Source organism: Manis javanica, chromosome 10, assembly GCF_040802235.1.
Source record: "Manis javanica isolate MJ-LG chromosome 10, MJ_LKY, whole genome shotgun sequence".
Lineage (NCBI taxonomy): Eukaryota > Metazoa > Chordata > Mammalia > Pholidota > Manidae > Manis > Manis javanica.
Window position 1 is genome coordinate 66,564,269 of NC_133165.1, and position 13,425 is coordinate 66,577,693.

The following is a 13,425-nucleotide window of genomic DNA, read 5'->3' on the forward strand; positions in this document are numbered from 1 at the left end:
GGAAAGTAGCCCATGTTTTATTATACTAATTATTTGTAATCATGTAAGATCCACTTTAGCATGCTAAAAGGGACTTAATATCTCATCAAGGACAAGCATCCTAAGGCCACTTTTAACAAGTCCACACCCTAAGCCCTTTATCAGTTCCCAAAAATCCTCAACTGCTTATAAATCCCCTAGATGAGGCACCACCCCAGGCTCTCTTGCCCCTCCTGGCATGAGCCAGGAGCTCTTTCTTCTCACTTTATTTCTAAATAAAAGCCTCTACCCTGGCTCTCCTACCTTGGGTGTTTGCTAAGTTCATTCTTTGACTCTGCAAACAAGAACCCTGGCATCACTTTCATACCCCAAATCCAAATGGAGAACAAATCCTGCTGATTTTACCTTCTTAAAGTTCTAAGATATCTCTTTGCATTCCTATTGTTATGATCTTAGTTCATCTTATTTTCACTTTCCACTACCAACATTAATTGCCTTGATCACCATAAATCACCCTCCCATGACTACATCCAGTCCTACTCTTTTTCCCATGTGAAGGTTTTTGAGTGGATAAACCATGTAACTTCCTCTTCAATGATTACTCATGGCAACAAGGGTCATAATAACCTTTTATGGATCCTAGGCAATCAGTGAAAATTATGGACTTCACTTTGAAATCCCACAAGCAACTAAACTCAACATGTCCAATATTGAGGTCATAATTTGGATTCCTCTCTTTATGATGACACTGTATCTTGGTAATAGCATACTTATTTAGGTAGGTTAGAAAACCCAGAAAAATGTCTCCCTAGAAAAATGTACATTGTGCACATACATTTTGCACAGTTTCAAGTTGGTTCATGGAACTCCTGATGCTCATACATAACTGAGAATATTATAGGACAAAATTGAAATTCCTTAGCTCCACCCTTCACCATCTGACCCTCCTATACCTCCAATATCTTCTTTGGCTATGCCCCCATGCATTCTATATTCTAGCCATGTAAGCTACTTGAGTTTCAATTAAATGAATTGAACTGCTTAAAGTCTTCGTGTCTTTCCATTGTGCTGTTTCTTCTTGGAATAGAACAATATGTTCTATTACAAATATTTTTATACTCCTGTGTCAAAAATAAAACCTTAGATTTTGTTACCAAACATTTAATATAACAGATATCTCTGCTATGTGCTACTTTGGGGATGGGAGTGGTGAAGGATGATGTGAGGATCAGTACTAATGTCATGCTTGAAAATGGAATATAGAATACCTTGTTGTATATATTACTTTAAAATAACTTTAAAATGATAAAATGGAATAATATATGAACGTGATAGGAAAACATTTAGGCAAATGTTTCTAAACTTGTACAGGTGGGAAACAACTAGAAAGTTCCCAGGACCAGAAACTACTTTTAGAAAACTTTAAAAAAATAAATTATATTTGCAGCATGAAGTACATTTCTGAAAGGAAAGAGTGTCTATTTTGACCATGCATTAATGAGAACCTAGTCCTCCACTTTCAATTTTATTCTACTGACCACTGGAAAAAATTTCCCAAGATGGTCTTGTGACCCTAAACACTTCAAACCTTGTTTCTCTTCCCATACCCATATATTATGGCCCTGAGTGCAGTAAGACACATTCATTGTGCAGTATAACTTCCAACCCTGCCCCTTCTTATTGCAGTGCCAGATGCACTGACTCAGTGGATAAGAGTATTACTGGACATCATTCTGCAGCAGGTCAACTAGCAATAATTTAACTGTATATGGAAGCGATTGCTATCCACACAACCCAAACTAAAAGTATCTCTTGAGTCTACTTCCCTTAACCATATCCCAGAAATATTTTAGTCATATTCCCCACACATCACAAAAATGGGGATATGAAAGTAGGGGAATTTGGAGTGGAAACATATTATTAGGGCCTCTTCTAGGTTCTTAATAAAGGGCCCATGCAAGTGAGGCTTCCCAAAGCTTAAACTTTATTAGCTTTAAGATAAATCTGCCTATTAATACTGTGCATGGTATAAAATTTAAGAGGTATAAAAGGATAATACAATATAAAATTTGTTCTAAGCACATCCCTTAGCCACCAGTTCTCTTTCCTACAAGCAATAAGTATATTATTTCCTGTGTCCTCCTTGAAATATTATACATAGATAAGCGTTTTGTACTGAAATATTTGGCCACCTCCCTCCCCCACATCTTTTCTTACACAAATATTAGGCTGCTGTATACAATATTCTGCACCTTGCTTTGTTTTAGACACCTTTGTTAATATATAGTTCATATACCATACAATTTACCCACTTAATATGTATGTTAGTACACTCACAGATATGTATATCTGTCAGCAAAATCAACTTGAGAACATTTCATCACCTCAAAATGAAACCAGATACCTTTAGCCATCACCCACCTATCCCCTACCCCCTGGCCCAGCCCTAGGCAACGACTAATCAGCTTTCCATGTCTCTATATATCTCTGGTCTGGACACTTCAGATGAATGGAATCATATACTATGTGGTTCCTTGTGATGGGGCTCTTTCTCTTAGCTTAATGTTTTCAAGGTTCATCCTTGTCCATGTACTGATCTAGCATGTGTGTCAGAATTTAGTGATTCGTGTCTCCTCTCTCTTTTACTTGGTCAGCCTAGCAGAGGTTTATCAATTTTATTAATGTTTTCAAAGAACCAGATGCTGGTTTTGTTGATTTTTCCCTATTTTCGTATTTTCAATTGTGTTGATTTCTGTGCTAACTTGTATTATTTCTTTTCTTCTGCTTACTTTAGGCTTACATTGTTCTTCTTTCTCTAGTTTCCTGTGATGGACAATTTGATTTTTTAGTTTAGATCTTCTTCCCTGCTTCTATATGTATTTAATGCTATAAATATTTCTCTAAGCACTGTTTTCGCTTCATCCCATAAATTTTGATAAGCTGTACTTTTAGTTTTCGTTTAGTTCAAACTTCTTTTTCATTTTTCTTGAGACTTCTTTGAGCCAAGTGTTATTTAGGAGTGTGATGTTTCACATTCACTTTGAAAGATATTTTTCAGTGTATCAAATACTAGATTGATAGTTTTTGCCTTTCTGTACTTTAAAGATGTTGGCCCAATGTCTTCATTGTATTGTTTCTGACAAGAATTCTGATGTCATCCTTTGTTCTTCCATGTGTAACAAGTCTTTTTTCTTGTGCTGATTACAAAAAAAACTGCGGTTTTATTTTCTTCCCCTTCCTCTGCGGACGTTAATTCCTCCTCAGATTCCCTATTGGAGAGTTGGAGGTCCCTCAACTCTTTCCAGGGGTATTTACTATTTTCTCCGAGGCGATTGTTACTCGCTTCTCGGGGCTCTTTCGCTTTTGCCCTAGGCGGGCTTTCTCCCTCACTCTGAGGTTTCTTTACCTTCGTTTTTGTGGCCTTTTTTCGGCCGCGCGCGCTCTCTGTTTCCCGTTCCGTTTCTGACATGCTCTCTTGGATATCTGTCAATGCTCTCTGACCTTCTTTTATTACCTTTTCACATCTCTCATCTTGCAGACAAGCTCTAATCAGTTTCCAGAGGGGCCTGGTGCCTCCCCTCAGGCTACCCTCCTCCTCCTCTCTATCAAGATCTTTCCCCAGTTTGTCCCAGCTCGGGATTGAGAGGGACCCTGAACAAATGAACCAGGGGGCCACACGGTCTATCTCCTTCACAAAAGATCCTAAGACTTTGCTGGAGACCTTCAAGTTTCGCTCTTTGAGAGCTGTCTGCAGCGCCGTGACTAATGACGGTGCATTCCCCATGGTGCCTCCTTATTTACAGAGAACCATCAACCATCATCCTAAAAAGCAGGGGCCTCTCGGAACTTACCCCTCCGGCCTTTCTTCTGACCTGCAGTTCTGAATCCTCTCCAGATGTCTGAAGGGTCCTCCCTGTGCCGGTGATGTTCTGGTTCCCGGGATTCGGCACCACTTGTCGCGCGCCCCGTTCTCGCCGGCAAGAACAGCACGCAACAACAGCAGGATTCTTCTGCAGAAAGCTTTATTCTTCAGCTCTTTGTGAAACAAATGAGTTGGGCAGGACCCAGAGGGGAAGGAGAGGCTTGCTTATATAGTTCTCATGCTCTGACCTGGTTGGTGCAGCTCCATATGCCTTATTAGCATAACCATTTGGTGGGTCTCATTGGTCCTTATGCCAAGGCGCAATTAGCATGTAGTTTAGTGGTGTGGGATGATTTGTCATTAGGAAGTTCGGGGCCTTCCGGCTGCCCTGCATGGGGCGCTATTTTCTGAGCGCGGCTGCCAACATCTGATGTCATCCTTTGTTCTTCCATGTGTAACAAGTCTTTTTTCTTGTGCTGATTACAAAAAAAAAGCTTTTTTGAGATACAATTAATATATCATACAATACACCCATTTAAAATGCACACAGAAGTTTTTAGTGTACTCACAAATAAATGCAGGTGCCAGCACAATCCATTTTAGAGCATTTTCACCGCCCATCATCAGTCAGTCCTCATTCCTCCCCAAGGCTCCTGGCTCCAGGCAACCATTGCTATAGACTTGCCTGCCTATCTGGATTTTGTGGAATCTATAGATCAGTTTGGACAATATTGCTATCTTAACAAAGGGATCATCCAATCCATGAACGTCTGACTTTTTTTTACCAATTATTTAGATCTTTAACTTCTCTCAGCAATAATTTCTCATTTTCAGAGTATAAATTCTGCATTTTTTTGGTTAAATTTATTCCTAAGTATCTTTTTCTTTTTTTATGTGATTGTAAAAGGAACTGTTTTCTTAATTTCATTTTTGGATTGTTCATTGCAACTGTATAGAAATACAGCAGCTGATTTTTTTATGTATTTATCTTGTACCCTGCAACTTTGTTTAACTTGTTTATTAGTTCAAAATTTTTTTCTAGTGGATGCCTTTGGGTTTTCTTTATATAAGATCATGTCACCTGTGCATTTCATTTTGCTTCTTCCTTTCTAGTCTGGGTGCCTTTTCTTTCTTTCTCTTGCTTAATTGGCCTGACTAAGGCATTCAATACAATGTTGAATAGAAGTGGTGAGTGTGGACTGGATGCTTTCATCATTAAGTATGATGTTATCTGTAGGTTTTTTATAGATGTCCTTTATTAGATTGAAGATGTTCCCTTCTACTCCTAGTTTGTTGAGTATTTTCATCATGGAAGGGTGCTGGATTTTTTCAAAAATTTTTTCTGCACTACAGATGGTGTGATTTTTGTTTTTTTACTATTAATGTGATGTATTACATAGATTTTTCAGATACTAAAACAACTTAGCATTCCTGGGATAAATCCCATGAGGTCATAGTGTATAATTCTTTATTGTATTGCTGCATTTAATTTGCTGGTATTTTGTTGAAGATTTTTGTATCCATGTTCATAAGAACTATTGGTATGTAGTTTTCTTTTCTTGTGATATCTCTGGTTTTGATATCAGGTTAATAGTGGCCTCACAAAATGTGTGGGAACTGTTTGTTCCACTTCTATTTTTTGGTAGCGTTTGTGAAGAATTCATATTATTCTCTTACCTGGTCACATTCCATGTTATTACTGATATACTTAGATTTACATCTGTCATGTTACTTTTTGTTCTCTATGTCACATGTCTTTTTAGTTCCACTAATCGTGCTTTACTGCTTTTCTTTTCTTTAATTCTTTTTTTTGGAAGGTTCATACCAGGCTTTATTTTCACTGCAGCCAGTGGAGCAGTGAAATCACACCTGCAGTAAAGTACCTGGTGGTCGTCCTTCTATAACAGCATAGACAGTAGTGGCTCGCCGCTGGCGATTATATAAACCTGCGCCTGCGCAACGGGCCCAGTGATTATGTAAGCATAAAATGGCATATGCCTGCTCAGTGGGTACAAGCATGAGACCGCATCCAGGCAAGTATCCTGGCCATGGTGACTGTTTTCCCTACAACACCCAACAGGCCATGGTGGTGTTGGGGAGAGGCGTTGTGTATTTTCCTCGGTTCTTTTCCCCGCAGCAACAAAGAATTGAAGGGCAGAGAGAGAGAAGCACCCTGAAAGGTTGGGAAAAGTTAAAGTTATGCACCCCAAGTGCGGGCGACCTCAGAGAGAGGAGCACACTGAAAGGTTGGAGGTTCCCCCTTTTAAGGATTTTTCAGGAATGTGACAAAGGGCTGGGGGTGTGGACTTGTTAAGTGGTCCTAGGTATCTTTGATGAGACAGTAGGTTTCTTATCAGTCTTGTAGGTAATTCTGCAAAATTAACTTAACACAAGAAATTTACTGCTTTGGTCTCCTCCCAGGATAGCAGCTTCCTAGTTTGGGAGCATATCAATCAAGACTGTCTGTCCTTCCTCCAAGATGGGCAGAGTTATTTGTTGATTTCTAAAAAGTATGTTAAGAACCTTTATTCTTAAACTTCCTGGGTTTTTTCAAAATGGAATTTTGGCTTTAAGGTGGGATCTCCCTATCTTTATTACGCTGTTTATAGGTGGGCCTTTTAGCAGGCTAGAGTAAATCTTACAATGATTTAATTGACACAATGAAGACATGGGCTGTGCTCAGATACTTCTCTTTATCTAGGGAATATTCAAACAGTCAAGGCCAAGTTGCTCTTGACCTTTTGAGCTTTAACTGATTAACTCTGAGTCTTTCCTGGCTTTCTAGTTTTAACTGGTTAACTGAGTCCTTTCTAGGGGACTTTACTGACCTTGTTCTCTTTCCACCCTGCTCTTACCTATTTTCCTGCCTAACATTGGTACATATAGGATAATCACTACAGACATTCCTGTTTAAAAAGTGTGGGAATTGAGGCACAATTGAACCACTGGTCCAAAGCAATACTGAAATACAGCCAAACTTGATTGGAAATTCCTTGATTAGGACTCAAAGCCTGGGACTATTCATCCATGGCTGTTGGTTCTGCCCTCAGGGCTGTTGGTTCTGCCCTCAGGGCTCTTGGTTCTGCCCTCTGAGTCATCTTTTCTTTTGCATGAAGGACAGCCCATATTTCATCCTACCAGTAGAATTGGAGGGTGGGGAGTGCAGAGCTATCTTTCATTTTGTATTCCCTCTGACCCTTTCAGTCAAGGTGGGCAGTGTTCCTCTGAACATTCTCTTAAAAACATGGGTCTCTTGTAAATTCTTTGGGGTTCACTCCATCAGACAAAAGGCACCTTTGCAAAGCTCTTCAAGATAAGTTGTTCTGTATCTGGGCTTCTTCTGAGAACAGTGCCCTTAAGCTTCTTGGAATTCTGTGGTTTGATTGGGAGAATTCATGAGTCACACCCTTCAATCTTTAGAGGACTTTTTATCTAGTAGATACTCTGAGATACTACCTTAGGTCTTTCTTAGATCTTAAAGGATTTTACAGCTACTCCATTGACTTCATCTTTAGACTGTTTTCCTGGCATTGCCTTGGATTTAATCTTTGCTCAGAAGCCATTTCTTAATTTTAGTATCATTTGCCCCCTGGATGGGCTGGGAATTTTGAAAGCTAGCAAGTACTGGCTTGCTTTTGTTTAATGGTCCTTCCTTTAACTTATCTCTCCTCTATTATATTTTACTACAGGTGGCAAGAAGAGACCAGGTGGCCCCTTCAGTACTTTGCTTAGAAATATCCTTAGCTAGATTACCAATTCATAATTCATTAGGTACACTTTATACTTTTCACTTTGCTGTAGGCAACAGTGTTGCTAAATTTCTGCCAATAGATAACAAGGATCCCCTTTCCTTGAGTGGCCAATAAGATTTTTTTAAACTGAACTATCATTGATATACAATCTTATATTGGTTTCAAATGTACAACACAGTGTTTCAACAGTTACCCATATTATTAAATCCTCACCAATAGTGCAGTTAGTATCTATCAGCATACAAAGATGTTACAGAATCATTGACTATATTCTCCATGTTGTACTCCCATCCATGTGACCAACTTACTGTGATTATGAATTATTGTGCCTCTTTATTCCCCTCATTCTCCCCATCCCACTCCAACCCCTCCCCTTGGTAACCGCTCGTCACTTCTCAGTGTCTATGAGTCTACTGCTCTTCTGTTCCTTCTGTTTTGCTTTGATTTTATATTATACAAATAAGTGAAATCATGTGATATTTGTCTTTCTCCACCTGCCTTATTTCACTGAGCATAATACCCTCCAATTTCACTGAGCATAAGATCCATCCATGTTACTGCAAATGGCAGGATTTCTTTTCTTTTTATGGCCAAATAACATTCCACTGTGTATATGTACAACATTTTTATCCATTCATCTATTGATGGACACTTAGATTGCTTCCATATCTTGACTATTGCAAACACTGCAGTGATAAACATAGGGGTTATATATCATTTTGAATCAGGGATTTTGTTTTCTTTGGGTAAATTCCTAGGAGTGGAATTACTGCGTCAAATGGTATTTCTATTTTAGTTTTTTTGAGGAACCTCCATATTGCTTTCCACAACAGCTGCACCAACTTACATTCTCACCAACACTGTAGGAGGTCTCACATTTCTCTACACCCTCATCAGCATCTGTTATTTCTTGTCTTTTGGATAGTGGCCATTCTAACTGTTGTGAGGTGATATCTCACTGTGACTTTGATTTGCCTTTCCCCTATAATTAGTGATGTGAAGCATCTTTTCATATGCCTGTTGGCCATTTGTTTTTCTTCTTTGGAGAAATGTTAGTTCAGGTCCTCTGCCCATTTTTTAATTGGGTTATTTGTTTTTTGAGTGTTGAGGTGTATAGGTTCTTTATATATTTTAGATGTTAACCCCTTATCAGATGATTCATTTACTAATATATTCTCCCATACTGTAGGATGCCTTTTTGTTCTGCTGATGGTGTCTTTTGCTGCACAGAAGCTTTTTCATTTGATGTAGTCCCACTTGTTCATTTTTTAATTTTGTTTCTCTTGCCCAAGGAGATGTATCCAGGAAAAAATTGCTTATACTTATGTTCAAGATTTTTTTGCCTATGTTTTCCTCTAAGAGTTTTATGGTTTCATGACTTACATTCAGGTCTTTGACCTGTTTTGGTTTTACTTTTATGTATGGAGTTAGACAATAATCCAGTTTCATTCTCTTACATGTAGCTGTCCAGTTTTCCCAACACTAGCTGTTGAAGAAGAGGCTGTCTTTTCTCCATTACATATTCATGGCTCCTTTATCATATCTTAATTGACCATGTATGTGTGGGTTTATATCCATGCTCTGTGTTCTGTTCCATTGACCAATGGGTCTATTCTTGTGCCAGTACCAAATTGTTTTGGTTACTGCAGCATTGTGGTAAATCTTGAAGTCAGCGAGCATAATCCTCCCAGCTTTGTTCCTCTTTCTTGGGATTACTTTGGCTATTCAGGGTCTTTTGTGGTTCCATATGAATTTTAGAACAATTTCTTTAGTTCATTGCAAAATGCCATTGGTATTTTGATAGGAATTGCACTGTATCTGTAAATTGCTTTGTGCAGGATGGTCATTTTGACAATACTAATTCTTCTTATCCATAAGCAATGGATAGATTTCCATTTATTGGTGTCTTCCTTAATTTCTCTTATGAGTGTTTTATAGTTTTCAGCATATAAACCTTTCACCTTCTTGGTTAGGTTTATTCCTAGGTACTTTATTCTTTTTGATGGAATTGTAAATGGAATTGTTTTCCTGATTTCACTTTCTGCTAGTTCATTGTTAGTATATTAGAGTGCAACAGATTTCTGTATATTAATTTTGTATCCTGCAATTTGCTGAATCTAGTTATTAGTTCTAATAGTTTTTTGGTGGAGTCTTTAGGGTTTTCTATGTATAATATCATGTCATCTGCAAACAGTGACAGATTAACTTCTTCCTTACCAATTTGGATGCCTTTTATCTCTTTGTGTTGTCTGATTGCCATGGCTAGGACCTCAAGTACTATGTTGAATAAAAGTGGTGAGAGTGGACATCCTTGTCTTGTTCCCAATTTTAAAGGAAAAGCTTTTAGCTTTTTGGTGTAAGTATGATGTTGCCTATGGGTTTGTCACATATGGCCTTTATTATGTTGAGGTACTTACCCTCTAAACCCATTTTGTTGAGAATTTTTATCATGAATGGATGTTGAATTTTGTCAAATGCCTTTTCAGTATCTGTTGAAATGATAATGTAGTTTTCATCTTTGTTTTTGTTAATCTGGTATATGATATTCATTGATTTACCAATATTGTACCATCCTTGCATCCCTGGAATAAATCCATCTTGGTCACGATAGATGATCTCTTTGATGTATTTTTGAATTCAGTTTGCTAATATTTTGTTGAAGATTTTTGCATCTATGCTTATCAGGGATATTGGTCTATAATTTTCTTTTTTTGTGGTGTTTTTGATTTTGGTATTAGAGTGATGCTTGCCTTATAGAATGATTTTGAAAGTATTCCCTCTTCTACTTTTTGGAATACTTTAAGAAGGATGAGTATTAGCTCTTCTTTAAATGTTTGGTAGAATTTGACTGTGAAGCCATTTGGTCCTGGAGTTTTGTTTTTTGGGATTTTTGATTACCAATTTGATTCATTGCTGGTAATTGATCTGTTCAGATTTCTGTTCCTTCCTAGGTCAGTATTGCAAGGTTGTGTTTTTCTAGGAAGTTGTCCATTTCTTCTAGGTTGTCCAATTTACTGACATATAATTTTTCATAGTTTTCTATAATCATTCTTTTTATTTCTTTGGTATCCATTGCAATTATTCCTTCTTCATTTCTGATTTTGTTTGTGTGTACACTCTTTTTTTTTTCTTGATAAGTCTGGCTAAGGGTTTATCTAGTTTATTTTCTTGAAGAACCAGCTTCTGGTTTCATTGATTTTTTTCTAGTGTTTTATTCTCTATTTTATTTATATCTTCTCTGATCTCTATTATGTTCCTCCTTCTACTAACTTTGGGATTTATTTGTTCTTCCTTTTCTAGTTTCTGTAATTGTGAGTTTAGACTGTTTGTTTGGGTTTGTCCTGTTTCTTGAAGTAAGCCTTTACTGCTATGTACCTCCCATTTAGAAATGCCTTCTCAGCATCTCAGATTTTGGGTTGTTGAATTTTTGTGTTCATTTGCCTCTGTGTATTGCTTGATTTCTGTTTTAATTTGTTCATTGATCCATTGAATATTTAGAAACATGATGTTTAGCCTCCATGTGTTTGTATGCTTGCTTTCTTTGTGTAATTTATTTCTAATTTCATACCATTGTGGTCTGAGAAGCTGCTTCTGCTTGATGCAATTTATTCAGTCTTTTTAAATTTATTGAGGCTCTTCTTGTGGCCTAGTATGTGATCTATTCTGGAGCAGGTTCCATGTACACCTAAGAAAAATGTATATCTTGCTGCTTTTGGGTGGAATGTTCTGTAGATGTCTGTTAAGTCCATCTGATCTAATGTGTTGTTCAGTGCCTCTGTTTCCTTATTTATTTTCTGTCTGGTTGATTTGTTTATTGATGTGAGTGTAAAGGCTCCTAAAATGAATGTGTTGCTATCTATTTACCTCTGTAGTTCTGTTAGTATTTGTTTTACATATTTATATACTCCTATTTTGGGTCCATAGATATTTATAATGGTTATGTTCTCTTCCTGGACTGTGTGCAACTCCTTTATCATTATGTAATGTCCTTGTCTCTTGTTATTTTCTTTGTTTTGAAGTCTATTTTGTCTGATGTGAGTACTGCCTCTGCTGCTTTTTTCTCTCTATTATTTACATGAAATATCTTCTTCCATCACTTCACTTTTAGTCTGTGTATGTATTTGGGTCTGAAATGAGTCTCAGTGTAGGCAGCATGTAGATGGATCTCTTTTCCTTATCTATTCTACCACTCTATGTCTTTTAATTGGTGCATTCAGTCCTTTTACATTTAAGGTAATTATTGATAGGTATGTACTTATTGCCATTTTATTAATTGTTTTTTGGTTGTTTTGATACTTCCTCTCTGTTCCTTTCTTCCTATCTTATGCTCTTGTCTTGTTATTTGGTGGTTTTCTTTAGTGTTGTGATTGGATTTCTCTTTGCTAATTTTTTTGTGTGTCTATTGAGGCTTTATGTTTGTGGTTACCAAATGTTCAAGGATAGCTTCCTGCCTATATAACAGTCTGTATTAAGTTGCTGATTACTCTATTTCAAACACAAACTTTTTTTCTTTTTCCTCATTCACACTTTATGAATTAGATGTCATAATCAGCACTTTTTGTGTATCCCTTGACTGATTTTGTGTATAGTTGATTGTGCTTCTTTTGTTTTGTTTTAATTTTGTACTTGCTTGTTAATTAATTGGTCTACTACCTTTAGTGTGGGTTTATTTTCATTGGTGAAAGCTATTAAGCTCCGGAACATTTCCATCTAGAGCAGTCCCTTTAACATATCCTCTAAGACTGGTTTAGTGGTGGTGAATTCCTTCAACTTTTGTTTTTTTGGAAATTGTTTAATCCCTGCTTCAAAGTTAATGATAATCTTGCCACCTAGAGGATTCTTGGTTGGAGGTCCTTCTGTTTCAGTATATGAAATATTTCATGCCACTCCCTTCTGGCCTGTAAAATTTCTGCTGAGAAGTCTGCTGATAGCCTGAAGGGTTTTCTTTATATATAATCTTTTTTCTTTCTCTGGATGCCTTCAATACTCTCTCCTTATCCTTGATCTTTGCCATTTTAATTATATGCCTTGGTGTTGTCTTCCTGGGGTTACATTTGTTAGGGGCTCTGTGCACTTCCATGACCAGGATGTCCATTTCCTTCCCCAGATTGGAGAAGTTTGCAACAATTATTTCCTCAAAGAGACTTTCTATCCCTTTGTCTTTCTCTTCTTCTGGTACCCCTATTATGTGAATATTGTTTCATTTGGATTGGTCACACAGCTCTTACCATTCTTTCAGTCCTACAGATCCTTTTTTCTCTCTGTTCCTTGGCTTCATTGTGTTTCTGTTCTCTAATATCGGACTCATTGACTCCCTCCTTTACTTTTAGTAATCTACTCTAAATCCCTCCATTGTGTTTCATTTCAGTCACTGTATTCTTCAGCACTGAGTGGCTCATTTTCAGGTCTTCTATCTCTTTGTTGAAGTCCTCCCTGAGATCTTGGATATTTTTCTGTAAATAGGAGCATGTTTAGGACTTTATTTTGAAACTTTACCAAGAAAATTGGTGATCTCCGTTTCACTTAGCCCTCTTCCAGGTGTCCTGTCCTGTAGTTTTGTTTGGAATATATTCCTCTGCCTCCTCACTTTGTCAGGGCTCTGTGTTTCTTCATTTGTATCTGCTATGCTTCTGACCTATAAAATAATAGCTTTCTGAAGGAGGCATCCTGTGGTGCCCAGAAGCTCAAGACTCTTTATTCTCCAGTGCCTGGTTCTACTTTGTGGGAGCCCCAGCTGTTGGTGTGCAGTGGGTGTGGCCACCTTTCTGTCTGTCTTCCACAGTGGTCTGAGTCTGCACTGGCAGTTTGCTTCAGCCACCACTTTTGTTATCC